This window comes from Rhinoderma darwinii, chromosome 3, assembly GCF_050947455.1.
Source record: "Rhinoderma darwinii isolate aRhiDar2 chromosome 3, aRhiDar2.hap1, whole genome shotgun sequence".
Taxonomy (NCBI): domain Eukaryota; kingdom Metazoa; phylum Chordata; class Amphibia; order Anura; family Rhinodermatidae; genus Rhinoderma; species Rhinoderma darwinii.
In genome coordinates, this window is record NC_134689.1 from 413,440,079 (window position 1) to 413,464,046 (window position 23,968).

Sequence of the window (23,968 nt, forward strand, 5' to 3'; positions counted from 1 at the left end):
ATTTAGAAAATGCTCATAACTTTGCAAATAATAAACATTTTTTTACTACAAATCACCCTGTAGTTATCAGCAGCAAAGCACCTATTAGACTAGTTAGGAGTTAGGGACCTGATAAACTGGTAACAGAGTCCCTTTAAGAGCTCTTCAAAAGTTTTTCCCACAATGGATGTTAAGCTTACTGGTCTATAATTACTTTGTATTGAACTTACTACTTATAGAATACTCAATGACATTCATGGGGTCTCTGTCACCAATGAAAAACCCGATAGATTTTTAATCGCCTATAAATAATTTTATTCATCATATACTTTAGTTATGTAAACTTAAATAATAAACAAGTGAATAAACTAAAGCAACAAATAGCAAGGCACTGCTGAGATTTGAACTCAGGATCTCCTGTTTACTAGACAGGCGCTTTAACCAACTAAGCCACAGCACCAAAGCACTTTTCTTCTCGCGGTGTCCTACCACACAGCTCAGTTCAGAGCAAAAGACTGATCTCATATTTTAGGCTAGCCCCTTAGGTGTAGTTGCCAGAAGTCTTAACAGTCAGGGTACATAAGTTGTGATGGCCGAGTGGTTAAGGCGTTGGATTTGAAATCCAATGGGGTCTCCCTGCTCAAGTTCAAGTCCTGTTCACAACGTTCTATTTTAAGAAGAGAACTTCCAGAAACATATTAAAGTTTGTCACCTATAGAAAGAGTTATTTTAATTCCATCCTCTTTGTCACTGATTAATTACATTAATAATAGTGGTTCCAGCTGTGCCCCTGGCTTACAACTCTGAAAGCGAGCAATATTTAGAGTATAAATCACTATAACTACAGCATCCCATTTGTCCAGACTTTTATTTTTCTCTTGATAAATACAAATCAGGTTGGTTGGACAACTTCTGCCCTTAGTAAATCTCTGCTTGCTGTCAATTATAATACTATTTTCTGTCAAATACTCCTGTATATAGTCCCTTAAATGGACTCTGTCACCAGTTTATCAATTCCCAATTTCCTAACTAGCCTAATAGGCGCTATGATGCTGATAACTACAGTGTGATTTGTTGTTTTTTGTTTTAAAAACGTTTATTTGCAAAGTTATGAGCAATTATTTATATATACTAATGTAGCTCTAATAGCCAAATAGGAGATGACTCCTTTTTACTCTGGGCAGCTAATGTTTTCTGTATGACGCTGTCCAATCAGCATACAACTTCTCCCCCTTCCCTGTCCAGCAACACAGTGTGATCATATAGTACACTGCGTCCATTCCCGACTGTGTTTTCAACAGGTGATATCTTCGGTTCTGTCACAGCTAGAACTGTGATTTTGGTGTCATATGAAAGAGTAGAATCCAGTCTTTCAAATGCCACCAAATCTGTTTTTTTAGGTGGCCCACAGCCCGAGATATGGCTGTTTGAATTGATCCCCCTTCCCTGTAGCTTGAGTTTCACAATGTGTGTGAAGCAGCTTCATGCTGATAGGACAGCATCAGATGCTGAGAGTCAGCTCAACCTCAGGAGAATTGCTGCTGTTACCTCCCAGATGTCTAATAAAGGCTAAATTACATATTTAGAAAATGCTCATAACTTTACAAATAATAAACATTTTTTTACTACAAATCACCCTGTAGTTATCAGCAGCAAAGCACCTATTAGACTAGTTAGGAGTTAGGGACCTGATAAACTGGTAACAGAGTCCCTTTAAGAGCTCTTCAAAAGTTTTTCCCACAATGGATGTTAAGCTTACTGGTCTATAATTACTTTGTATTGAACTTACTACTTATAGAAAACTCAATGACATTCATGGGGTCTCTGTCACCAATGAAAAACCCGATAGATTTTTAATCGCCTATAAAGAATTTTATTCATCATATACTTTAGTTATGTAAACTTAAATAATAAACAAGTGAATAAACTAAAGCAACAAATAGCAAGGCACTGCTGAGATTTGAACTCAGGATCTCCTGTTTACTAGACAGGCGCTTTAACCAACTAAGCCACAGCACCAAAGCACTTTTCTTCTCGCGGTGTCCTACCACACAGCTCAGTTCAGAGCAAAAGACTGATCTCATATTTTAGGCTAGCCCCTTAGGTGTAGTTGCCAGAAGTCTTAACAGTCAGGGTACATAAGTTGTGATGGCCGAGTGGTTAAGGCGTTGGATTTGAAATCCAATGGGGTCTCCCTGCACAGGTTCAAGTCCTGTTCTCAACGTTCTATTTTAAGAAGAGAACTTCCAGAAACATATTAAAGTTTGTCACCTATAGAAAGAGTTATTTTAATTCCATCCTCTTTGTCACTGATTAATTACATTAATAATAGTGGTTCCAGCTGTGCCCCTGGCTTACAACTCTGAAAAGCGAGCAATATTTAGAGTATAAATCACTATAACTACAGCATCCCATTTGTCCAGACTTTTATTTTTCTCTTGATAAATACAAATCAGGTTGGTTGGACAACTTCTGCCCTTAGTAAATCTCTGCTTGCTGTCAATTATAATACTATTTTCTGTCAAATACTCCTGTATATAGTCCCTTAAATGGACTCTGTCACCAGTTTATCAATTCCCAATTTCCTAACTAGCCTAATAGGCGCTATGATGCTGATAACTACAGTGTGATTTGTTGTTTTTTGTTTTAAAAACGTTTATTTGCAAAGTTATGAGCATTTATTTATATATACTAATGTAGCTCTAATAGCCAAATAGGAGATGACTCCTTTTTACTCTGGGCAGCTAATGTTTTCTGTATGACGCTGTACAATCAGCATACAACTTCTCCCCCTTCCCTGTCCAGCAACACAGTGTGATCATATAGTACACTGCGTCCATTCCCGACTGTGTTTTCAACAGGTGATATATTCGGTTCTGTCACAGCTAGAACTGTGATTTTGGTGTCTTATGAAAGAGTAGAATCCAGTCTTTCAAATGCCACCAAATCTGCTTTTTTAGGTGGCCCACAGCCCGAGATATGGCTGTTTGAATTGATCCCCCTTCCCTGTAGCTTGAGTTTCACAATGTGTGTGAAGCAGCTTCATGCTGATAGGACAGCATCAGATGCTGAGAGTCAGCTCCACCTCAGGAGAATTGCTGCTGTTACCTCCCAGATGTCTAATAAAGGCTAAATTACATATTTAGAAAATGCTCATAACTTTGCAAATAATAAACATTTTTTTACTACAAATCACCCTGTAGTTATCAGCAGCAAAGCACCTATTAGACTAGTTAGGAGTTAGGGACCTGATAAACTGGTAACAGAGTCCCTTTAAGAGCTCTTCAAAAGTTTTTCCCACAATGGATGTTAAGCTTACTGGTCTATAATTACTTTGTATTGAACTTACTACTTATAGAATACTCAATGACATTCATGGGGTCTCTGTCACCAATGAAAAACCCGATAGATTTTTAATCGCCTATAAAGAATTTTATTCATCATATACTTTAGTTATGTAAACTTAAATAATAAACAAGTGAATAAACTAAAGCAACAAATAGCAAGGCACTGCTGAGATTTGAACTCAGGATCTCCTGTTTACTAGACAGGCGCTTTAACCAACTAAGCCACAGCACCAAAGCACTTTTCTTCTCACGGTGTCCTACCACACAGCTCAGTTCAGAGCAAAAGACTGATCTCATATTTTTGGCTAGCCCCTTAGGTGTAGTCTTAACAGTCAGGGTACATAAGTTGTGATGGCCGAGTGGTTAAGGCGTTGGATTTGAAATCCAATGGGGTCCCCCTGCACAGATTCAAGTCCTGTTCACAACGTTCTATTTTAAGAAGAGAACTTCCAGAAACATATTAAAGTTTGTCACCTATAGAAAGAGTTATTTTAATTCCATCCTCTTTATCACTGATTAATTACATTAATAATAGTGGTTCCAGCTGTGCCCCTGGCTTACAACTCTGAAAAGCGAGCAATATTTAGAGTATAAATCACTATAACTACAGCATCCCATTTGTCCAGACTTTTATTTTCCTCTTGATAAAAACAAATCAGGTTGGTTGGACAACTTCTGTCCTTAGTAAATCTCTGCTTGCTGTCAATTATAATACTATTTTCTGTCACATACTCCTGTATATAGTCCCTTAAATGGACTCTGTCACCAGTTTATCAATTCCCAATTTCCTAACTAGCCTAATAGGCGCAATGATGCTGATAACTACAGTGTGATTTGTTTGTTTTTTTTTAAAAACGTTTATTTGCAAAGTTATGAGCATTTATTTATATATACTAATGTAGCTCTAATAGCCAAATAGGAGATGACTCCTTTTTAATCTGGGCAGCTAATGTTTTCTGTATGACGCTGTCCAATCAGCATACAACTTCTCCCCCTTCCCTGTCCAGCAACACAGTGTGATCATATAGTACACTGCGTCCATTCCCGACTGTGTTTTCAACAGGTGATATCTTCGGTTCTGTCACAGCTAGAACTGTGATTTTGGTGTCATATGAAAGAGTAGAATCCAGTCTTTCAAATGCCACCAAATCTGCTTTTTTAGGTGGCCCACAGCCCGAGATATGGCTGTTTGAATTGATCCTCCTTCCCTGTAGCTTGAGTTTCACAATGTGTGTGAAGCAACTTCATGCTGATAGGACAGCATCAGATGCTGAGAGTCAGCTCCACCTCAGGAGAATTGCTGCTGTTACCTCCCAGATGTCTAATAAAGGCTAAATTACATATTTAGAAAATGCTCATAATTTTGCAAATAATAAACATTTTTTTTACTACAAATCACCCTGTAGTTATCAGCAGCAAAGCACCAATTAGACTAGTTAGGAGTTAGGGACCTGATAAACTGGTAACAGAGTCCCTTTAAGAGCTCTTCAAAAGTTTTTCCCACAATGGATGTTAAGCTTACTGGTCTATAATTACTTTGTATTGAACTTACTACTTATAGAAAACTCAATGACATTCATGGGGTCTCTGTCACCAATGAAAAACCCGATAGATTTTTAATTGCCTATAAAGAATTTGATTCATCATAAACTTTAGTTATGTAAGCTTAAATAATAAACAAGTGAATAACCTAAAGCAACAAATAGCAAGGCACTGCTGAGATTTGAACTCAGGATCTCCTGTTTACTAGACAGGCGCTTTAACCAACTAAGCCACAGCACCAAAGCACTTTTCTTCTCACGGTGTCCTACCACACAGCTCAGTTCAGAGCAAAAGACTGATCTCATATTTTTGGCTAGCCCCTTAGGTGTAGTCTTAACAGTCAGGGTACATAAGTTGTGATGGCCGAGTGGTTAAGGCGTTGGATTTGAAATCCAATGGGGTCCCCCTGCACAGATTCAAGTCCTGTTCACAACGTTCTATTTTAAGAAGAGAACTTCCAGAAACATATTAAAGTTTGTCACCTATAGAAAGAGTTATTTTAATTCCATCCTCTTTATCACTGATTAATTACATTAATAATAGTGGTTCCAGCTGTGCCCCTGGCTTACAACTCTGAAAAGCGAGCAATATTTAGAGTATAAATCACTATAACTACAGCATCCCATTTGTCCAGACTTTTATTTTCCTCTTGATAAAAACAAATCAGGTTGGTTGGACAACTTCTGTCCTTAGTAAATCTCTGCTTGCTGTCAATTATAATACTATTTTCTGTCACATACTCCTGTATATAGTCCCTTAAATGGACTCTGTCACCAGTTTATCAATTCCCAATTTCCTAACTAGCCTAATAGGCGCTATGATGCTGATAACTACAGTGTGATTTGTTGTTTTTTTTAAAAAAACGTTTATTTGCAAAGTTATGAGCATTTATTTATATATACTAATGTAGCTCTAATAGCCAAATAGGAGATGACTCCTTTTTACTCTGGGCAGCTAATGTTTTCTGTATGACGCTGTCCAATCAGCATACAACTTCTCCCCCTTCCCTGTCCAGCAACACAGTGTGATCATATAGTACACTGCGTCCATTCCCAACTGTGTTTTCAACAGGTGATATCTTCGGTTCTGTCACAGCTAGAACTGTGATTTTGGTGTCATATGAAAGAGTAGAATCCAGTCTTTCAAATGCCACCAAATCTGCTTTTTTAGGTGGCCCACAGCCCGAGATATGGCTGTTTGAATTGATCCTCCTTCCCTGTAGCTTGAGTTTCACAATGTGTGTGAAGCAACTTCATGCTGATAGGACAGCATCAGATGCTGAGAGTCAGCTCCACCTCAGGAGAATTGCTGCTGTTACCTCCCAGATGTCTAATAAAGGCTAAATTACATATTTAGAAAATGCTCATAATTTTGCAAATAATAAACATTTTTTTTACTACAAATCACCCTGTAGTTATCAGCAGCAAAGCACCAATTAGACTAGTTAGGAGTTAGGGACCTGATAAACTGGTAACAGAGTCCCTTTAAGAGCTCTTCAAAAGTTTTTCCCACAATGGATGTTAAGCTTACTGGTCTATAATTACTTTGTATTGAACTTACTACTTATAGAAAACTCAATGACATTCATGGGGTCTCTGTCACCAATGAAAAACCCGATAGATTTTTAATTGCCTATAAAGAATTTGATTCATCATATACTTTAGTTATGTAAGCTTAAATAATAAACAAGTGAATAAACTAAAGCAACAAATAGCAAGGCACTGCTGAGATTTGAACTCAGGACCTCCTGTTTACTAGACAGGCGCTATAACCAACTAAGCCACAGCACCAAAGCACTTTTCTTCTCACGGTGTCCTACCACACAGCTCAGTTCAGAGCAAAAGACTGATCTCATATTTTTGGCTAGCCCCTTAGGTGTAGTCTTAACAGTCAGGGTACATAAGTTGTGATGGCCGAGTGGTTAAGGCGTTGGATTTGAAATCCAATGGGGTCCCCCTGCACAGATTCAAGTCCTGTTCACAACGTTCTATTTTAAGAAGAGAACTTCCAGAAACATATTAAAGTTTGTCACCTATAGAAAGAGTTATTTTAATTCCATCCTCTTTATCACTGATTAATTACATTAATAATAGTGGTTCCAGCTGTGCCCCTGGCTTACAACTCTGAAAAGCGAGCAATATTTAGAGTATAAATCACTATAACTACAGCATCCCATTTGTCCAGACTTTTATTTTCCTCTTGATAAAAACAAATCAGGTTGGTTGGACAACTTCTGTCCTTAGTAAATCTCTGCTTGCTGTCAATTATAATACTATTTTCTGTCACATACTCCTGTATATAGTCCCTTAAATGGACTCTGTCACCAGTTTATCAATTCCCAATTTCCTAACTAGCCTAATAGGCGCTATGATGCTGATAACTACAGTGTGATTTGTTTGTTTTTTTTTAAAAACGTTTATTTGCAAAGTTATGAGCATTTATTTATATATACTAATGTAGCTCTAATAGCCAAATAGGAGATGACTCCTTTTTAATCTGGGCAGCTAATGTTTTCTGTATGATGCTGTCCAATCAGCATACAACTTCTCCCCCTTCCCTGTCCAGCAACACAGTGTGATCATATAGTACACTGCGTCCATTCCCGACTGTGTTTTCAACAGGTGATATCTTCGGTTCTGTCACAGCTAGAACTGTGATTTTGGTGTCATATGAAAGAGTAGAATCCAGTCTTTCAAATGCCACCAAATCTGCTTTTTTAGGTGGCCCACAGCCCGAGATATGGCTGTTTGAATTGATCCTCCTTCCCTGTAGCTTGAGTTTCACAATGTGTGTGAAGCAACTTCATGCTGATAGGACAGCATCAGATGCTGAGAGTCAGCTCCACCTCAGGAGAATTGCTGCTGTTACCTCCCAGATGTCTAATAAAGGCTAAATTACATATTTAGAAAATGCTCATAATTTTGCAAATAATAAACATTTTTTTTACTACAAATCACCCTGTAGTTATCAGCAGCAAAGCACCAATTAGACTAGTTAGGAGTTAGGGACCTGATAAACTGGTAACAGAGTCCCTTTAAGAGCTCTTCAAAAGTTTTTCCCACAATGGATGTTAAACTTACTGGTCTATAATTACTTTGTATTGAACTTACTACTTATAGAAAACTCAATGACATTCATGGGGTCTCTGTCACCAATGAAAAACCCGATAGATTTTTAATTGCCTATAAAGAATTTGATTCATCATATACTTTAGTTATGTAAACTTAAATAATAAACAAGTGAATAAACTAAAGCAACAAATAGCAAGGCACTGCTGAGATTTGAACTCAGGATCTCCTGTTTACTAGACAGGCGCTTTAACCAACTAAGCCACAGCACCAAAGCACTTTTCTTCTCACGGTGTCCTACCACACAGCTCAGTTCAGAGCAAAAGACTGATCTCATATTTTAGGCTAGCCCCTTAGGTGTAGTTGCCAGAAGTCTTAACAGTCAGGGTACATAAGTTGTGATGGCCGAGTGGTTAAGGCGTTGGATTTGAAATCCAATGGGGTCTCCCTGCACAGGTTCAAGTCCTGTTCACAACGTTCTATTTTAAGAAGAGAACTTCCAGAAACATATTAAAGTTTGTCACCTATAGAAAGAGTTATTTTAATTCCATCCTCTTTATCACTGATTAATTACATTAATAATAGTGGTTCCAGCTGTGCCCCTGGCTTACAACTCTGAAAAGCGAGCAATATTTAGAGTATAAATCACTATAACTACAGCATCCCATTTGTCCAGACTTTTATTTTCCTCTTGATAAAAACAAATCAGGTTGGTTGGACAACTTCTGTCCTTAGTAAATCTCTGCTTGCTGTCAATTATAATACTATTTTCTATCACATACTCCTGTATATAGTCCCTTAAATGGACTCTGTCACCAGTTTATCAATTCCCAATTTCCTAACTAGCCTAATAGGCGCTATGATGCTGATAACTACAGTGTGATTTGTTGTTTTTTTTTTAAAAACGTTTATTTGCAAAGTTATGAGCATTTATTTATATATACTAATGTAGCTCTAATAGCCAAATAGGAGATGACTCCTTTTTACTCTGGGCAGCTAATGTTTTCTGTATGATGCTGTCCAACCAGCATACAACTTCTCCCCCTTCCCTGTCCAGCAACACAGTGTGATCATATAGTACACTGCGTCCATTCCCGACTGTGTTTTCAACAGGTGATATCTTCGGTTCTGTCACAGCTAGAACTGTGATTTTGGTGTCATATGAAAGAGTAGAATCCAGTCTTTCAAATGCCACCAAATCTGCTTTTTTAGGTGGCCCACAGCCCGAGATATGGCTGTTTGAATTGATCCTCCTTCCCTGTAGCTTGAGTTTCACAATGTGTGTGAAGCAACTTCATGCTGATAGGACAGCATCAGATGCTGAGAGTCAGCTCCACCTCAGGAGAATTGCTGCTGTTACCTCCCAGATGTCTAATAAAGGCTAAATTACATATTTAGAAAATGCTCATAATTTTGCAAATAATAAACATTTTTTTTACTACAAATCACCCTGTAGTTATCAGCAGCAAAGCACCAATTAGACTAGTTAGGAGTTAGGGACCTGATAAACTGGTAACAGAGTCCCTTTAAGAGCTCTTCAAAAGTTTTTCCCACAATGGATGTTAAACTTACTGGTCTATAATTACTTTGTATTGAACTTACTACTTATAGAAAACTCAATGACATTCATGGGGTCTCTGTCACCAATGAAAAATCTGATAGATTTTTAATTGCCTATAAAGAATTTGATTCATCATATACTTTAGTTATGTAAACTTAAATAATAAACAAGTGAATAAACTAAAGCAACAAATAGCAAGGCACTGCTGAGATTTGAACTCAGGATCTCCTGTTTACTAGACAGGCGCTTTAACCAACTAAGCCACATCACCAAAGCACTTTTCTTCTCACGGTGTCCTACCACACAGCTCAGTTCAGAGCAAAAGACTGATCTCATATTTTAGGCTAGCCCCTTAGGTGTAGTTGCCAGAAGTCTTAACAGTCAGGGTACATAAGTTGTGATGGCCGAGTGGTTAAGGCGTTGGATTTGAAATCCAATGGGGTCCCCCTGCACAGATTCAAGTCCTGTTCACAACGTTCTATTTTAAGAAGAGAACTTCCAGAAACATATTAAAGTTTGTCACCTATAGAAAGAGTTATTTTAATTCCATCCTCTTTATCACTGATTAATTACATTAATAATAGTGGTTCCAGCTGTGCCCCTGGCTTACAACTCTGAAAAGCGAGCAATATTTAGAGTATAAATCACTATAACTACAGCAGCCCATTTGTCCAGACTTTTATTTTCCTCTTGATAAAAACAAATCAGGTTGGTTGGACAACTTCTGTCCTTAGTAAATCTCTGCTTGCTGTCAATTATAATACTATTTTCTGTCACATACTCATGTATATAGTCCCTTAAATGGACTCTGTCACCAGTTTATCAATTCCCAATTTCCTAACTAGCCTAATAGGCGCTATGATGCTGATAACTACAGTGTGATTTGTTGTTTTTTTAAAAAAAACGTTTATTTGCAAAGTTATGAGCATTTATTTATATATACTAATGTAGCTCTAATAGCCAAATAGGAGATGACTCCTTTTTACTCTGGGCAGCTAATGTTTTCTGTATGACGCTGTCCAATCAGCATACAACTTCTCCCCCTTCCCTGTCCAGCAACACAGTGTGATCATATAGTACACTGCGTCCATTCCTGACTGTGTTTTCAACAGGTGATATCTTCGGTTCTGTCACAGCTAGAACTGTGATTTTGGTGTCATATGAAAGAGTAGAATCCAGTCTTTCAAATGCCACCAAATCTGCTTTTTTAGGTGGCCCACAGCCCGAGATATGGCTGTTTGAATTGATCCTCCTTCCCTGTAGCTTGAGTTTCACAATGTGTGTGAAGCAACTTCATGCTGATAGGACAGCATCAGATGCTGAGAGTCAGCTCCACCTCAGAAGAATTGCTGCTGTTACCTCCCAGATGTCTAATAAAGGCTAAATTACATATTTAGAAAATGCTCATAATTTTGCAAATAATAAACATTTTTTTTACTACAAATCACCCTGTAGTTATCAGCAGCAAAGCACCAATTAGACTAGTTAGGAGTTAGGGACCTGATAAACTGGTAACAGAGTCCCTTTAAGAGCTCTTCAAAAGTTTTTCCCACAATGGATGTTAAGCTTACTGGTCTATAATTACTTTGTATTGAACTTACTACTTATAGAAAACTCAATGACATTCATGGGGTCTCTGTCACCAATGAAAAACCCGATAGATTTTTAATTGCCTATAAAGAATTTGATTCATCATATACTTTAGTTATGTAAGCTTAAATAATAAACAAGTGAATAAACTAAAGCAACAAATAGCAAGGCACTGCTGAGATTTGAACTCAGGATCTCCTGTTTACTAGACAGGCGCTTTAACCAACTAAGCCACAGCACCAAAGCACTTTTCTTCTCACGGTGTCCTACCACACAGCTCAGTTCAGAGCAAAAGACTGATCTCATATTTTTGGCTAGCCCCTTAGGTGTAGTTGCCAGAAGTCTTAACAGTCAGGGTACATAAGTTGTGATGGCCGAGTAGTTAAGGCGTTGGATTTAAAATCCAATGGGGTCCCCCTGCACAGATTCAAGTCCTGTTCACAACGTTCTATTTTAAGAAGAGAACTTCCAGAAACATATTAAAGTTTGTCACCTATAGAAAGAGTTATTTTAATTCCATCCTCTTTATCACTGATTAATTACATTAATAATAGTGGTTCCAGCTGTGCCCCTGGCTTACAACTCTGAAAAGCGAGCAATATTTAGAGTATAAATCACTATAACTACAGCAGCCCATTTGTCCAGACTTTTATTTTCCTCTTGATAAAAACAAATCAGGTTGGTTGGACAACTTCTGTCCTTAGTAAATCTCTGCTTGCTGTCAATTATAATACTATTTTCTGTCACATACTCCTGTATATAGTCCCTTAAATGGACTCTGTCACCAGTTTATCAATTCCCAATTTCCTAACTAGCCTAATAGGCGCTATGATGCTGATAACTACAGTGTGATTTGTTGTTTTTTTAAAAAAAACGTTTATTTGCAAAGTTATGAGCATTTATTTATATATACTAATGTAGCTCTAATAGCCAAATAGGAGATGACTCCTTTTTACTCTGGGCAGCTAATGTTTTCTGTATGACGCTGTCCAATCAGCATACAACTTCTCCCCCTTCCCTGTCCAGCAACACAGTGTGATCATATAGTACACTGCGTCCATTCCTGACTGTGTTTTCAACAGGTGATATCTTCGGTTCTGTCACAGCTAGAACTGTGATTTTGGTGTCATATGAAAGAGTAGAATCCAGTCTTTCAAATGCCACCAAATCTGCTTTTTTAGGTGGCCCACAGCCCGAGATATGGCTGTTTGAATTGATCCTCCTTCCCTGTAGCTTGAGTTTCACAATGTGTGTGAAGCAACTTCATGCTGATAGGACAGCATCAGATGCTGAGAGTCAGCTCCACCTCAGAAGAATTGCTGCTGTTACCTCCCAGATGTCTAATAAAGGCTAAATTACATATTTAGAAAATGCTCATAATTTTGCAAATAATAAACATTTTTTTTACTACAAATCACCCTGTAGTTATCAGCAGCAAAGCACCAATTAGACTAGTTAGGAGTTAGGGACCTGATAAACTGGTAACAGAGTCCCTTTAAGAGCTCTTCAAAAGTTTTTCCCACAATGGATGTTAAACTTACTGGTCTATAATTACTTTGTATTGAACTTACTACTTATAGAAAACTCAATGACATTCATGGGGTCTCTGTCACCAATGAAAAATCTGATAGATTTTTAATTGCCTATAAAGAATTTGATTCATCATATACTTTAGTTATGTAAACTTAAATAATAAACAAGTGAATAAACTAAAGCAACAAATAGCAAGGCACTGCTGAGATTTGAACTCAGGATCTCCTGTTTACTAGACAGGCGCTTTAACCAACTAAGCCACATCACCAAAGCACTTTTCTTCTCACGGTGTCCTACCACACAGCTCAGTTCAGAGCAAAAGACTGATCTCATATTTTAGGCTAGCCCCTTAGGTGTAGTTGCCAGAAGTCTTAACAGTCAGGGTACATAAGTTGTGATGGCCGAGTGGTTAAGGCGTTGGATTTGAAATCCAATGGGGTCCCCCTGCACAGATTCAAGTCCTGTTCACAACGTTCTATTTTAAGAAGAGAACTTCCAGAAACATATTAAAGTTTGTCACCTATAGAAAGAGTTATTTTAATTCCATCCTCTTTATCACTGATTAATTACATTAATAATAGTGGTTCCAGCTGTGCCCCTGGCTTACAACTCTGAAAAGCGAGCAATATTTAGAGTATAAATCACTATAACTACAGCAGCCCATTTGTCCAGACTTTTATTTTCCTCTTGATAAAAACAAATCAGGTTGGTTGGACAACTTCTGTCCTTAGTAAATCTCTGCTTGCTGTCAATTATAATACTATTTTCTGTCACATACTCATGTATATAGTCCCTTAAATGGACTCTGTCACCAGTTTATCAATTCCCAATTTCCTAACTAGCCTAATAGGCGCTATGATGCTGATAACTACAGTGTGATTTGTTGTTTTTTTAAAAAAAACGTTTATTTGCAAAGTTATGAGCATTTATTTATATATACTAATGTAGCTCTAATAGCCAAATAGGAGATGACTCCTTTTTACTCTGGGCAGCTAATGTTTTCTGTATGACGCTGTCCAATCAGCATACAACTTCTCCCCCTTCCCTGTCCAGCAACACAGTGTGATCATATAGTACACTGCGTCCATTCCTGACTGTGTTTTCAACAGGTGATATCTTCGGTTCTGTCACAGCTAGAACTGTGATTTTGGTGTCATATGAAAGAGTAGAATCCAGTCTTTCAAATGCCACCAAATCTGCTTTTTTAGGTGGCCCACAGCCCGAGATATGGCTGTTTGAATTGATCCTCCTTCCCTGTAGCTTGAGTTTCACAATGTGTGTGAAGCAACTTCATGCTGATAGGACAGCATCAGATGCTGAGAGTCAGCTCCACCTCAGAAGAATTGCTGCTGTTACCTCCCAGATGTCTAATAAAGGCTAAATTACATATTTAGAAAATGCTCATAATTTTGCAAATAATAAACATTTTTTTTACTACAAATCACCCTGTAGTTATCAGCAGCAAAGCACCAATTAGACTAGTTAGGAGTTAGGGACCTGATAAACTGGTAACAGAGTCCCTTTAAGAGCTCTTCAAAAGTTTTTCCCACAATGGATGTTAAGCTTACTGGTCTATAATTACTTTGTATTGAACTTACTACTTATAGAAAACTCAATGACATTCATGGGGTCTCTGTCACCAATGAAAAACCCGATAGATTTTTAATTGCCTATAAAGAATTTGATTCATCATATACTTTAGTTATGTAAGCTTAAATAATAAACAAGTGAATAAACTAAAGCAACAAATAGCAAGGCACTGCTGAGATTTGAACTCAGGATCTCCTGTTTACTAGACAGGCGCTTTAACCAACTAAGCCACAGCACCAAAGCACTTTTCTTCTCACGGTGTCCTACCACACAGCTCAGTTCAGAGCAAAAGACTGATCTCATATTTTTGGCTAGCCCCTTAGGTGTAGTTGCCAGAAGTCTTAACAGTCAGGGTACATAAGTTGTGATGGCCGAGTGGTTAAGGCGTTGGATTTAAAATCCAATGGGGTCCCCCTGCACAGATTCAAGTCCTGTTCACAACGTTCTATTTTAAGAAGAGAACTTCCAGAAACATATTAAAGTTTGTCACCTATAGAAAGAGTTATTTTAATTCCATCCTCTTTATCACTGATTAATTACATTAATAATAGTGGTTCCAGCTGTGCCCCTGGCTTACAACTCTGAAAAGCGAGCAATATTTAGAGTATAAATCACTATAACTACAGCAGCCCATTTGTCCAGACTTTTATTTTCCTCTTGATAAAAACAAATCAGGTTGGTTGGACAACTTCTGTCCTTAGTAAATCTCTGCTTGCTGTCAATTATAATACTATTTTCTGTCACATACTCCTGTATATAGTCCCTTAAATGGACTCTGTCACCAGTTTATCAATTCCCAATTTCCTAACTAGCCTAATAGGCGCTATGATGCTGATAACTACAGTGTGATTTGTTGTTTTTTTAAAAAAAACGTTTATTTGCAAAGTTATGAGCATTTATTTATATATACTAATGTAGCTCTAATAGCCAAATAGGAGATGACTCCTTTTTACTCTGGGCAGCTAATGTTTTCTGTATGACGCTGTCCAATCAGCATACAACTTCTCCCCCTTCCCTGTCCAGCAACACAGTGTGATCATATAGTACACTGCGTCCATTCCTGACTGTGTTTTCAACAGGTGATATCTTCGGTTCTGTCACAGCTAGAACTGTGATTTTGGTGTCATATGAAAGAGTAGAATCCAGTCTTTCAAATGCCACCAAATCTGCTTTTTTAGGTGGCCCACAGCCCGAGATATGGCTGTTTGAATTGATCCTCCTTCCCTGTAGCTTGAGTTTCACAATGTGTGTGAAGCAACTTCATGCTGATAGGACAGCATCAGATGCTGAGAGTCAGCTCCACCTCAGAAGAATTGCTGCTGTTACCTCCCAGATGTCTAATAAAGGCTAAATTACATATTTAGAAAATGCTCATAATTTTGCAAATAATAAACATTTTTTTTACTACAAATCACCCTGTAGTTATCAGCAGCAAAGCACCAATTAGACTAGTTAGGAGTTAGGGACCTGATAAACTGGTAACAGAGTCCCTTTAAGAGCTCTTCAAAAGTTTTTCCCACAATGGATGTTAAGCTTACTGGTCTATAATTACTTTGTATTGAACTTACTACTTATAGAAAACTCAATGACATTCATGGGGTCTCTGTCACCAATGAAAAACCCGATAGATTTTTAATTGCCTATAAAGAATTTGATTCATCATATACTTTAGTTATGTAAGCTTAAATAATAAACAAGTGAATAAACTAAAGCAACAAATAGCAAGGCACTGCTGAGATTTGAACTCAGGATCTCCTGTTTACTAGACAGGCGCTTTAACCAACTAAGCCACAGCACCAAAGCACTTTTCTTCTCACGGTGTCCTACCACACAGCTCAGTTCAGAGCAAAAGACTGATCTCATATTTTTGGCTAGCCCCTTAGGTGTAGTTGCCAGAAGTCTTAACAGTCAGGGTACATAAGTTGTGATGGCCGAGTGGTTAAGGCGTTGGATTTGAAATCCAATGGGGTCCCCCTGCACAGATTCAAGTCCTGTTCACAACGTTCTATTTTAAGAAGAGAACTTCCAGAAACATATTAAAGTTTGTCACCTATAGAAAGAGTTATTTTAATTCCATCCTCTTTATCACTGATTAATTACATTAATAATAGTGGTTCCAGCTGTGCCCCTGGCTTACAACTCTGAAAAGCGAGCAATATTTAGAGTATAAATCACTATAACTACAGCAGCCCATTTGTCCAGACTTTTATTTTCCTCTTGATAAAAACAAATCAGGTTGGTTGGACAACTTCTGTCCTTAGTAAATCTCTGCTTGCTGTCAATTATAATACTATTTTCTGTCACATACTCCTGTATATAGTCCCTTAAATGGACTCTGTCACCAGTTTATCAATTCCCAATTTCCTAACTAGCCTAATAGGCGCTATGATGCTGATAACTACAGTGTGATTTGTTGTTTTTTTAAAAAAAACGTTTATTTGCAAAGTTATGAGCATTTATTTATATATACTAATGTAGCTCTAATAGCCAAATAGGAGATGACTCCTTTTTACTCTGGGCAGCTAATGTTTTCTGTATGACGCTGTCCAATCAGCATACAACTTCTCCCCCTTCCCTGTCCAGCAACACAGTGTGATCATATAGTACACTGCGTCCATTCCTGACTGTGTTTTCAACAGGTGATATCTTCGGTTCTGTCACAGCTAGAACTGTGATTTTGGTGTCATATGAAAGAGTAGAATCCAGTCTTTCAAATGCCACCAAATCTGCTTTTTTAGGTGGCCCACAGCCCGAGATATGGCTGTTTGAATTGATCCTCCTTCCCTGTAGCTTGAGTTTCACAATGTGTGTGAAGCAACTTCATGCTGATAGGACAGCATCAGATGCTGAGAGTCAGCTCCACCTCAGAAGAATTGCTGCTGTTACCTCCCAGATGTCTAATAAAGGCTAAATTACATATTTAGAAAATGCTCATAATTTTGCAAATAATAAACATTTTTTTTACTACAAATCACCCTGTAGTTATCAGCAGCAAAGCACCAATTAGACTAGTTAGGAGTTAGGGACCTGATAAACTGGTAACAGAGTCCCTTTAAGAGCTCTTCAAAAGTTTTTCCCACAATGGATGTTAAGCTTACTGGTCTATAATTACTTTGTATTGAACTTACTACTTATAGAAAACTCAATGACATTCATGGGGTCTCTGTCACCAATGAAAAACCCGATAGATTTTTAATTGCCTATAAAGAATTTGATTCATCATATACTTTAGTTATGTAAGCTTAAATAATAAACAAGTGAATAAACTAAAGCAACAAATAGCAAGGCACTGCTGAGATTTGAACTCAGGATCTCCTGTTTACTAGACAGGCGCTTTAACCAACTAAGCCACAGCACCAAAGCACTTTTCTTCTCACGGTGTCCTACCACACAGCTCAGTTCAGAGCAAAAGACTGATCTCATATTTTAGGCTAGCCCCTTAGGTGTAGTTGCCAAAAGTCTTAACAGTCAGGGTACGTAAGTTGTGATGGCCGAGTGGTTAAGGCGTTGGATTTGAAATCCAATGGGGTCCCCCTGCACAGGTTCAAGTCCTGTTCACAACGTTCTATTTTAAGAAGAGAACTTCCAGAAACATATTAAAGTTTGTCACCTATAGAAAGAGTTATTTTAATTCCATCCTCTTTATCACTGATTAATTACATTAATAATAGTGGTTCCAGCTGTGCCCCTGGCTTACAACTCTGAAAAGCGAGCAATATTTAGAGTATAAATCACTATAACTACAGCATCCCATTTGTCCAGACTTTTATTTTCCTCTTGATAAAAACAAATCAGGTTGGTTGGACAACTTCTGTCCTTAGTAAATCTCTGCTTGCTGTCAATTATAATACTATTTTCTGTCACATACTCCTGTATATAGTCCCTTAAATGGACTCTGTCACCAGTTTATCAATTCCCAATTTCCTAACTAGCCTAATAGGCGCTATGATGCTGATAACTACAGTGTGATTTGTTGTTTTTTTTAAAAAAACGTTTATTTGCAAAGTTATGAGCATTTATTTATATATACTAATGTAGCTCTAATAGCCAAATAGGAGATGACTCCTTTTTACTCTGGGCAGCTAATGTTTTCTGTATGACGCTGTCCAATCAGCATACAACTTCTCCCCCTTCCCTGTCCAGCAACACAGTGTGATCATATAGTACACTGCGTCCATTCCCGACTGTGTTTTCAACAGGTGATATCTTCGGTTCTGTCACAGCTAGAACTGTGATTTTGGTGTCATATGAAAGAGTAGAATCCAGTCTTTCAAATGCCACCAAATCTGCTTTTTTTAGGTGGCCCACAGCCCGAGATATGGCTGTTTGAATTGATCCTCCTTCCCTGTAGCTTGAGTTTCACAATGTGTGTGAAGCAACTTCATGCTGATAGGACAGCATCAGATGCTGAGAGTCAGCTCCACCTCAGGAGAATTGCTGCTGTTACCTCCCAGATGTCTAATAAAGGCTAAATTACATATTTAGAAAATGCTCATAATTTTGCAAATAATAAACATTTTTTTTACTACAAATCACCCTGTAGTTATCAGCAGCAAAGCACCAATTAGACTAGTTAGGAGTTAGGGACCTGATAAACTGGTAACAGAGTCCCTTTAAGAGCTCTTCAAAAGTTTTTCCCACAATGGATGTTAAGCTTACTGGTCTATAATTACTTTGTATTGAACTTACTACTTATAGAAAACTCAATGACATTCATGGGGTCTCTGTCACCAATGAAAAACCCGATAGATTTTTAATTGCCTATAAAGAATTTGATTCATCATATACTTTAGTTATGTAAGCTTAAATAATAAACAAGTGAATAAACTAAAGCAACAAATAGCAAGGCACTGCTGAGATTTGAACTCAGGATCTCCTGTTTACTAGACAGGCGCTTTAACCAACTAAGCCACAGCACCAAAGCACTTTTCTTCTCACGGTGTCCTACCACACAGCTCAGTTCAGAGCAAAAGACTGATCTCATATTTTAGGCTAGCCCCTTAGGTGTAGTTGCCAGAAGTCTTAACAGTCAGGGTACGTAAGTTGTGATGGCCGAGTGGTTAAGGCGTTGGATTTGAAATCCAATGGGGTCCCCCTGCACAGGTTCAAGTCCTGTTCACAACGTTCTATTTTAAGAAGAGAACTTCCAGAAACATATTAAAGTTTGTCACCTATAGAAAGAGTTATTTTAATTCCATCCTCTTTATCACTGATTAATTACATTAATAATAGTGGTTCCAGCTGTGCCCCTGGCTTACAACTCTGAAAAGCGAGCAATATTTAGAGTATAAATCACTATAACTACAGCATCCCATTTGTCCAGACTTTTATTTTCCTCTTGATAAAAACAAATCAGGTTGGTTGGACAACTTCTGTCCTTAGTAAATCTCTGCTTGCTGTCAATTATAATACTATTTTCTGTCACATACTCCTGTATATAGTCCCTTAAATGGACTCTGTCACCAGTTTATCAATTCCCAATTTCCTAACTAGCCTAATAGGCGCTATGATGCTGATAACTACAGTGTGATTTGTTGTTTTTTTTAAAAAAACGTTTATTTGCAAAGTTATGAGCATTTATTTATATATACTAATGTAGCTCTAATAGCCAAATAGGAGATGACTCCTTTTTACTCTGGGCAGCTAATGTTTTCTGTATGACGCTGTCCAATCAGCATACAACTTCTCCCCCTTCCCTGTCCAGCAACACAGTGTGATCATATAGTACACTGCGTCCATTCCCGACTGTGTTTTCAACAGGTGATATCTTCGGTTCTGTCACAGCTAGAACTGTGATTTTGGTGTCATATGAAAGAGTAGAATCCAGTCTTTCAAATGCCACCAAATCTGCTTTTTTAGGTGGCCCACAGCCCGAGATATGGCTGTTTGAATTGATCCTCCTTCCCTGTAGCTTGAGTTTCACAATGTGTGTGAAGCAACTTCATGCTGATAGGACAGCATCAGATGCTGAGAGTCAGCTCCACCTCAGAAGAATTGCTGCTGTTACCTCCCAGATGTCAAATAAAGGCTAAATTACATATTTAGAAAATGCTCATAATTTTGCAAATAATAAACATTTTTTTTACTACAAATCACCCTGTAGTTATCAGCAGCAAAGCACCAATTAGACTAGTTAGGAGTTAGGGACCTGATAAACTGGTAACAGAGTCCCTTTAAGAGCTCTTCAAAAGTTTTTCCCACAATGGATGTTAAGCTTACTGGTCTATAATTACTTTGTATTGAACTTACTACTTATAGAAAACTCAATGACATTCATGGGGTCTCTGTCACCAATGAAAAACCCGATAGATTTTTAATTGCCTATAAAGAATTTGATTCATCATATACTTTAGTTATGTAAGCTTAAATAATAAACAAGTGAATAAACTAAAGCAACAAATAGCAAGGCACTGCTGAGATTTGAACTCAGGATCTCCTGTTTACTAGACAGGCGCTTTAACCAACTAAGCCACAGCACCAAAGCACTTTTCTTCTCACGGTGTCCTACCACACAGCTCAGTTCAGAGCAAAAGACTGATCTCATATTTTTGGCTAGCCCCTTAGGTGTAGTTGCCAGAAGTCTTAACAGTCAGGGTACATAAGTTGTGATGGCCGAGTGGTTAAGGCGTTGGATTTGAAATCCAATGGGGTCCCCCTGCACAGATTCAAGTCCTGTTCACAACGTTCTATTTTAAGAAGAGAACTTCCAGATACATATTAAAGTTTGTCACCTATAGAAAGAGTTATTTTAATTCCATCCTCTTTATCACTGATTAATTACATTAATAATAGTGGTTCCAGCTGTGCCCCTGGCTTACAACTCTGAAAAGCGAGCAATATTTAGAGTATAAATCACTATAACTACAGCATCCCATTTGTCCAGACTTTTATTTTCCTCTTGATAAAAACAAATCAGGTTGGTTGGACAACTTCTGTCCTTAGTAAATCTCTGCTTGCTGTCAATTATAATACTATTTTCTGTCACATACTCCTGTATATAGTCCCTTAAATGGACTCTGTCACCAGTTTATCAATTCCCAATTTCCTAACTAGCCTAATAGGCGCTATGATGCTGATAACTACAGTGTGATTTGTTGTTTTTTTTAAAAAAACGTTTATTTGCAAAGTTATGAGCATTTATTTATATATACTAATGTAGCTCTAATAGCCAAATAGGAGATGACTCCTTTTTACTCTGGGCAGTTAATGTTTTCTGTATGACGCTGTCCAATCAGCATACAACTTCTCCCCCTTCCCTGTCCAGCAACACAGTGTGATCATATAGTACACTGCGTCCATTCCCGACTGTGTTTTCAACAGGTGATATCTTCGGTCCTGTCACAGCTAGAACTGTGATTTTGGTGTCATATGAAAGAGTAGAATCCAGTCTTTCAAATGCCACCAAATCTGCTTTTTTAGGTGGCCCACAGCCCGAGATATGGCTGTTTGAATTGATCCTCCTTCCCTGTAGCTTGAGTTTCACAATGTGTGTGAAGCAACTTCATGCTGATAGGACAGCATCAGATGCTGAGAGTCAGCTCCACCTCAGAAGAATTGCTGCTGTTACCTCCCAGATGTCTAATAAAGGCTAAATTACATATTTAGAAAATGCTCATAATTTTGCAAATAATAAACATTTTTTTTACTACAAATCACCCTGTAGTTATCAGCAGCAAAGCACCAATTAGACTAGTTAGGAGTTAGGGACCTGATAAACTGGTAACAGAGTCCCTTTAAGAGCTCTTCAAAAGTTTTTCCCACAATGGATGTTAAGCTTACTGGTCTATAATTACTTTGTATTGAACTTACTACTTATAGAAAACTCAATGACATTCATGGGGTCTCTGTCACCAATGAAAAACCCGATAGATTTTTAATTGCCTATAAAGAATTTGATTCATCATATACTTTAGTTATGTAAGCTTAAATAATAAACAAGTGAATAAACTAAAGCAACAAATAGCAAGGCAATGCTGAGATTTGAACTCAGGATCTCCTGTTTACTAGACAGGCGCTTTAACCAACTAAGCCACAGCACCAAAGCACTTTTCTTCTCACGGTGTCCTACCACACAGCTCAGTTCAGAGCAAAAGACTGATCTCATATTTTTGGCTAGCCCCTTAGGTGTAGTTGCCAGAAGTCTTAACAGTCAGGGTACATAAGTTGTGATGGCCGAGTGGTTAAGGCGTTGGATTTGAAATCCAATGGGGTCCCCCTGCACAGATTCAAGTCCTGTTCACAACGTTCTATTTTAAGAAGAGAACTTCCAGAAACATATTAAAGTTTGTCACCTATAGAAAGAGTTATTTTAATTCCATCCTCTTTATCACTGATTAATTACATTAATAATAGTGGTTCCAGCTGTGCCCCTGGCTTACAACTCTGAAAAGCGAGCAATATTTAGAGTATAAATCACTATAACTACAGCATCCCATTTGTCCAGACTTTTATTTTCCTCTTGATAAAAACAAATCAGGTTGGTTGGACAACTTCTGTCCTTAGTAAATCTCTGCTTGCTGTCAATTATAATACTATTTTCTGTCACATACTCCTGTATATAGTCCCTTAAATGGACTCTGTCACCAGTTTATCAATTCCCAATTTCCTAACTAGCCTAATAGGCGCTATGATGCTGATAACTACAGTGTGATTTGTTGTTTTTTTTAAAAAAACGTTTATTTGCAAAGTTATGAGCATTTATTTATATATACTAATGTAGCTCTAATAGCCAAATAGGAGATGACTCCTTTTTACTCTGGGCAGCTAATGTTTTCTGTATGACGCTGTCCAATCAGCATACAACTTCTCCCCCTTCCCTGTCCAGCAACACAGTGTGATCATATAGTACACTGCGTCCATTCCCGACTGTGTTTTCAACAGGTGATATCTTCGGTTCTGTCACAGCTAGAACTGTGATTTTGGTGTCATATGAAAGAGTAGAATCCAGTCTTTCAAATGCCACCAAATCTTTTTTAGGTGGCCCACAGCCCGAGATATGGCTGTTTGAATTGATCCCCCTTCCCTGTAGCTTGAGTTTCACAATGTGTGTGAAGCAGCTTCATGCTGATAGGACAGCATCAGATGCTGAGAGTCAGCTCCACCTCAGGAGAATTGCTGCTGTTACCTCCCAGATGTCTAATAAAGGCTAAATTACATATTTAGAAAATGCTCATAATTTTGCAAATAATAAACATTTTTTTTACTACAAATCACCCTGTAGTTATCAGCAGCAAAGCACCAATTAGACTAGTTAGGAGTTAGGGACCTGATAAACTGGTAACAGAGTCCCTTTAAGAGCTCTTCAAAAGTTTTTCCCACAATGGATGTTAAGCTTACTGGTCTATAATTACTTTGTATTGAACTTACTACTTATAGAAAACTCAATGACATTCATGGGGTCTCTGTCACCAATGAAAAACCCGATAGATTTTTAATTGCCTATAAAGAATTTGATTCATCATATACTTTAGTTATGTAAGCTTAAATAATAAACAAGTGAATAAACTAAAGCAACAAATAGCAAGGCACTGCTGAGATTTGAACTCAGGATCTCCTGTTTACTAGACAGGCGCTTTAACCAACTAAGCCACAGCACCAAAGCACTTTTCTTCTCACGGTGTCCTACCACACAGCTCAGTTCAGAGCAAAAGACTGATCTCATATTTTTGGCTAGCCCCTTAGGTGTAGTTGCCAGAAGTCTTAACAGTCAGGGTACATAAGTTGTGATGGCCGAGTGGTTAAGGCGTTGGATTTGAAAT

At 37.9% G+C, this 23,968-nt stretch overlaps 19 non-coding genes across 19 annotated transcripts; 6 read left to right on the forward strand and 13 right to left on the reverse strand.

Annotated features, from left to right (window-relative positions):
• Positions 1-365: 365 nt before the first annotated feature.
• Positions 366-439, reverse strand: TRNAT-AGU (transfer RNA threonine (anticodon AGU)). The gene has a single exon. It is a non-coding gene; the product is annotated as a tRNA-Thr (tRNA).
• Positions 440-1,924: 1,485 nt separating this feature from the next.
• On the reverse strand, positions 1,925-1,998 carry TRNAT-AGU (transfer RNA threonine (anticodon AGU)). The gene has a single exon. It is a non-coding gene; the product is annotated as a tRNA-Thr (tRNA).
• Positions 1,999-2,121: 123 nt separating this feature from the next.
• On the forward strand, positions 2,122-2,203 carry TRNAS-UGA (transfer RNA serine (anticodon UGA)). The gene has a single exon. It is a non-coding gene; the product is annotated as a tRNA-Ser (tRNA).
• A 1,281-nt stretch (positions 2,204-3,484) lies between these two features.
• TRNAT-AGU (transfer RNA threonine (anticodon AGU)) lies at positions 3,485-3,558 on the reverse strand. The gene has a single exon. It is a non-coding gene; the product is annotated as a tRNA-Thr (tRNA).
• Positions 3,559-5,034: 1,476 nt separating this feature from the next.
• Positions 5,035-5,108, reverse strand: TRNAT-AGU (transfer RNA threonine (anticodon AGU)). Its single transcript has one exon. It is a non-coding gene; the product is annotated as a tRNA-Thr (tRNA).
• Positions 5,109-6,584: 1,476 nt separating this feature from the next.
• Positions 6,585-6,658, reverse strand: TRNAT-AGU (transfer RNA threonine (anticodon AGU)). The gene has a single exon. It is a non-coding gene; the product is annotated as a tRNA-Thr (tRNA).
• Positions 6,659-8,134: 1,476 nt separating this feature from the next.
• Positions 8,135-8,208, reverse strand: TRNAT-AGU (transfer RNA threonine (anticodon AGU)). Its single transcript has one exon. It is a non-coding gene; the product is annotated as a tRNA-Thr (tRNA).
• A 123-nt stretch (positions 8,209-8,331) lies between these two features.
• TRNAS-UGA (transfer RNA serine (anticodon UGA)) lies at positions 8,332-8,413 on the forward strand. Its single transcript has one exon. It is a non-coding gene; the product is annotated as a tRNA-Ser (tRNA).
• A 2,841-nt stretch (positions 8,414-11,254) lies between these two features.
• Positions 11,255-11,328, reverse strand: TRNAT-AGU (transfer RNA threonine (anticodon AGU)). Its single transcript has one exon. It is a non-coding gene; the product is annotated as a tRNA-Thr (tRNA).
• A 123-nt stretch (positions 11,329-11,451) lies between these two features.
• Positions 11,452-11,533, forward strand: TRNAL-UAA (transfer RNA leucine (anticodon UAA)). The gene has a single exon. It is a non-coding gene; the product is annotated as a tRNA-Leu (tRNA).
• A 2,841-nt stretch (positions 11,534-14,374) lies between these two features.
• On the reverse strand, positions 14,375-14,448 carry TRNAT-AGU (transfer RNA threonine (anticodon AGU)). Its single transcript has one exon. It is a non-coding gene; the product is annotated as a tRNA-Thr (tRNA).
• Positions 14,449-14,571: 123 nt separating this feature from the next.
• Positions 14,572-14,653, forward strand: TRNAL-UAA (transfer RNA leucine (anticodon UAA)). The gene has a single exon. It is a non-coding gene; the product is annotated as a tRNA-Leu (tRNA).
• Positions 14,654-15,934: 1,281 nt separating this feature from the next.
• On the reverse strand, positions 15,935-16,008 carry TRNAT-AGU (transfer RNA threonine (anticodon AGU)). The gene has a single exon. It is a non-coding gene; the product is annotated as a tRNA-Thr (tRNA).
• Positions 16,009-17,494: 1,486 nt separating this feature from the next.
• On the reverse strand, positions 17,495-17,568 carry TRNAT-AGU (transfer RNA threonine (anticodon AGU)). Its single transcript has one exon. It is a non-coding gene; the product is annotated as a tRNA-Thr (tRNA).
• A 123-nt stretch (positions 17,569-17,691) lies between these two features.
• On the forward strand, positions 17,692-17,773 carry TRNAS-UGA (transfer RNA serine (anticodon UGA)). The gene has a single exon. It is a non-coding gene; the product is annotated as a tRNA-Ser (tRNA).
• Positions 17,774-19,055: 1,282 nt separating this feature from the next.
• On the reverse strand, positions 19,056-19,129 carry TRNAT-AGU (transfer RNA threonine (anticodon AGU)). The gene has a single exon. It is a non-coding gene; the product is annotated as a tRNA-Thr (tRNA).
• Positions 19,130-19,252: 123 nt separating this feature from the next.
• TRNAS-UGA (transfer RNA serine (anticodon UGA)) lies at positions 19,253-19,334 on the forward strand. The gene has a single exon. It is a non-coding gene; the product is annotated as a tRNA-Ser (tRNA).
• A 1,281-nt stretch (positions 19,335-20,615) lies between these two features.
• On the reverse strand, positions 20,616-20,689 carry TRNAT-AGU (transfer RNA threonine (anticodon AGU)). The gene has a single exon. It is a non-coding gene; the product is annotated as a tRNA-Thr (tRNA).
• A 3,043-nt stretch (positions 20,690-23,732) lies between these two features.
• Positions 23,733-23,806, reverse strand: TRNAT-AGU (transfer RNA threonine (anticodon AGU)). Its single transcript has one exon. It is a non-coding gene; the product is annotated as a tRNA-Thr (tRNA).
• Between the last annotated feature and the right edge of the window lie 162 nt (positions 23,807-23,968).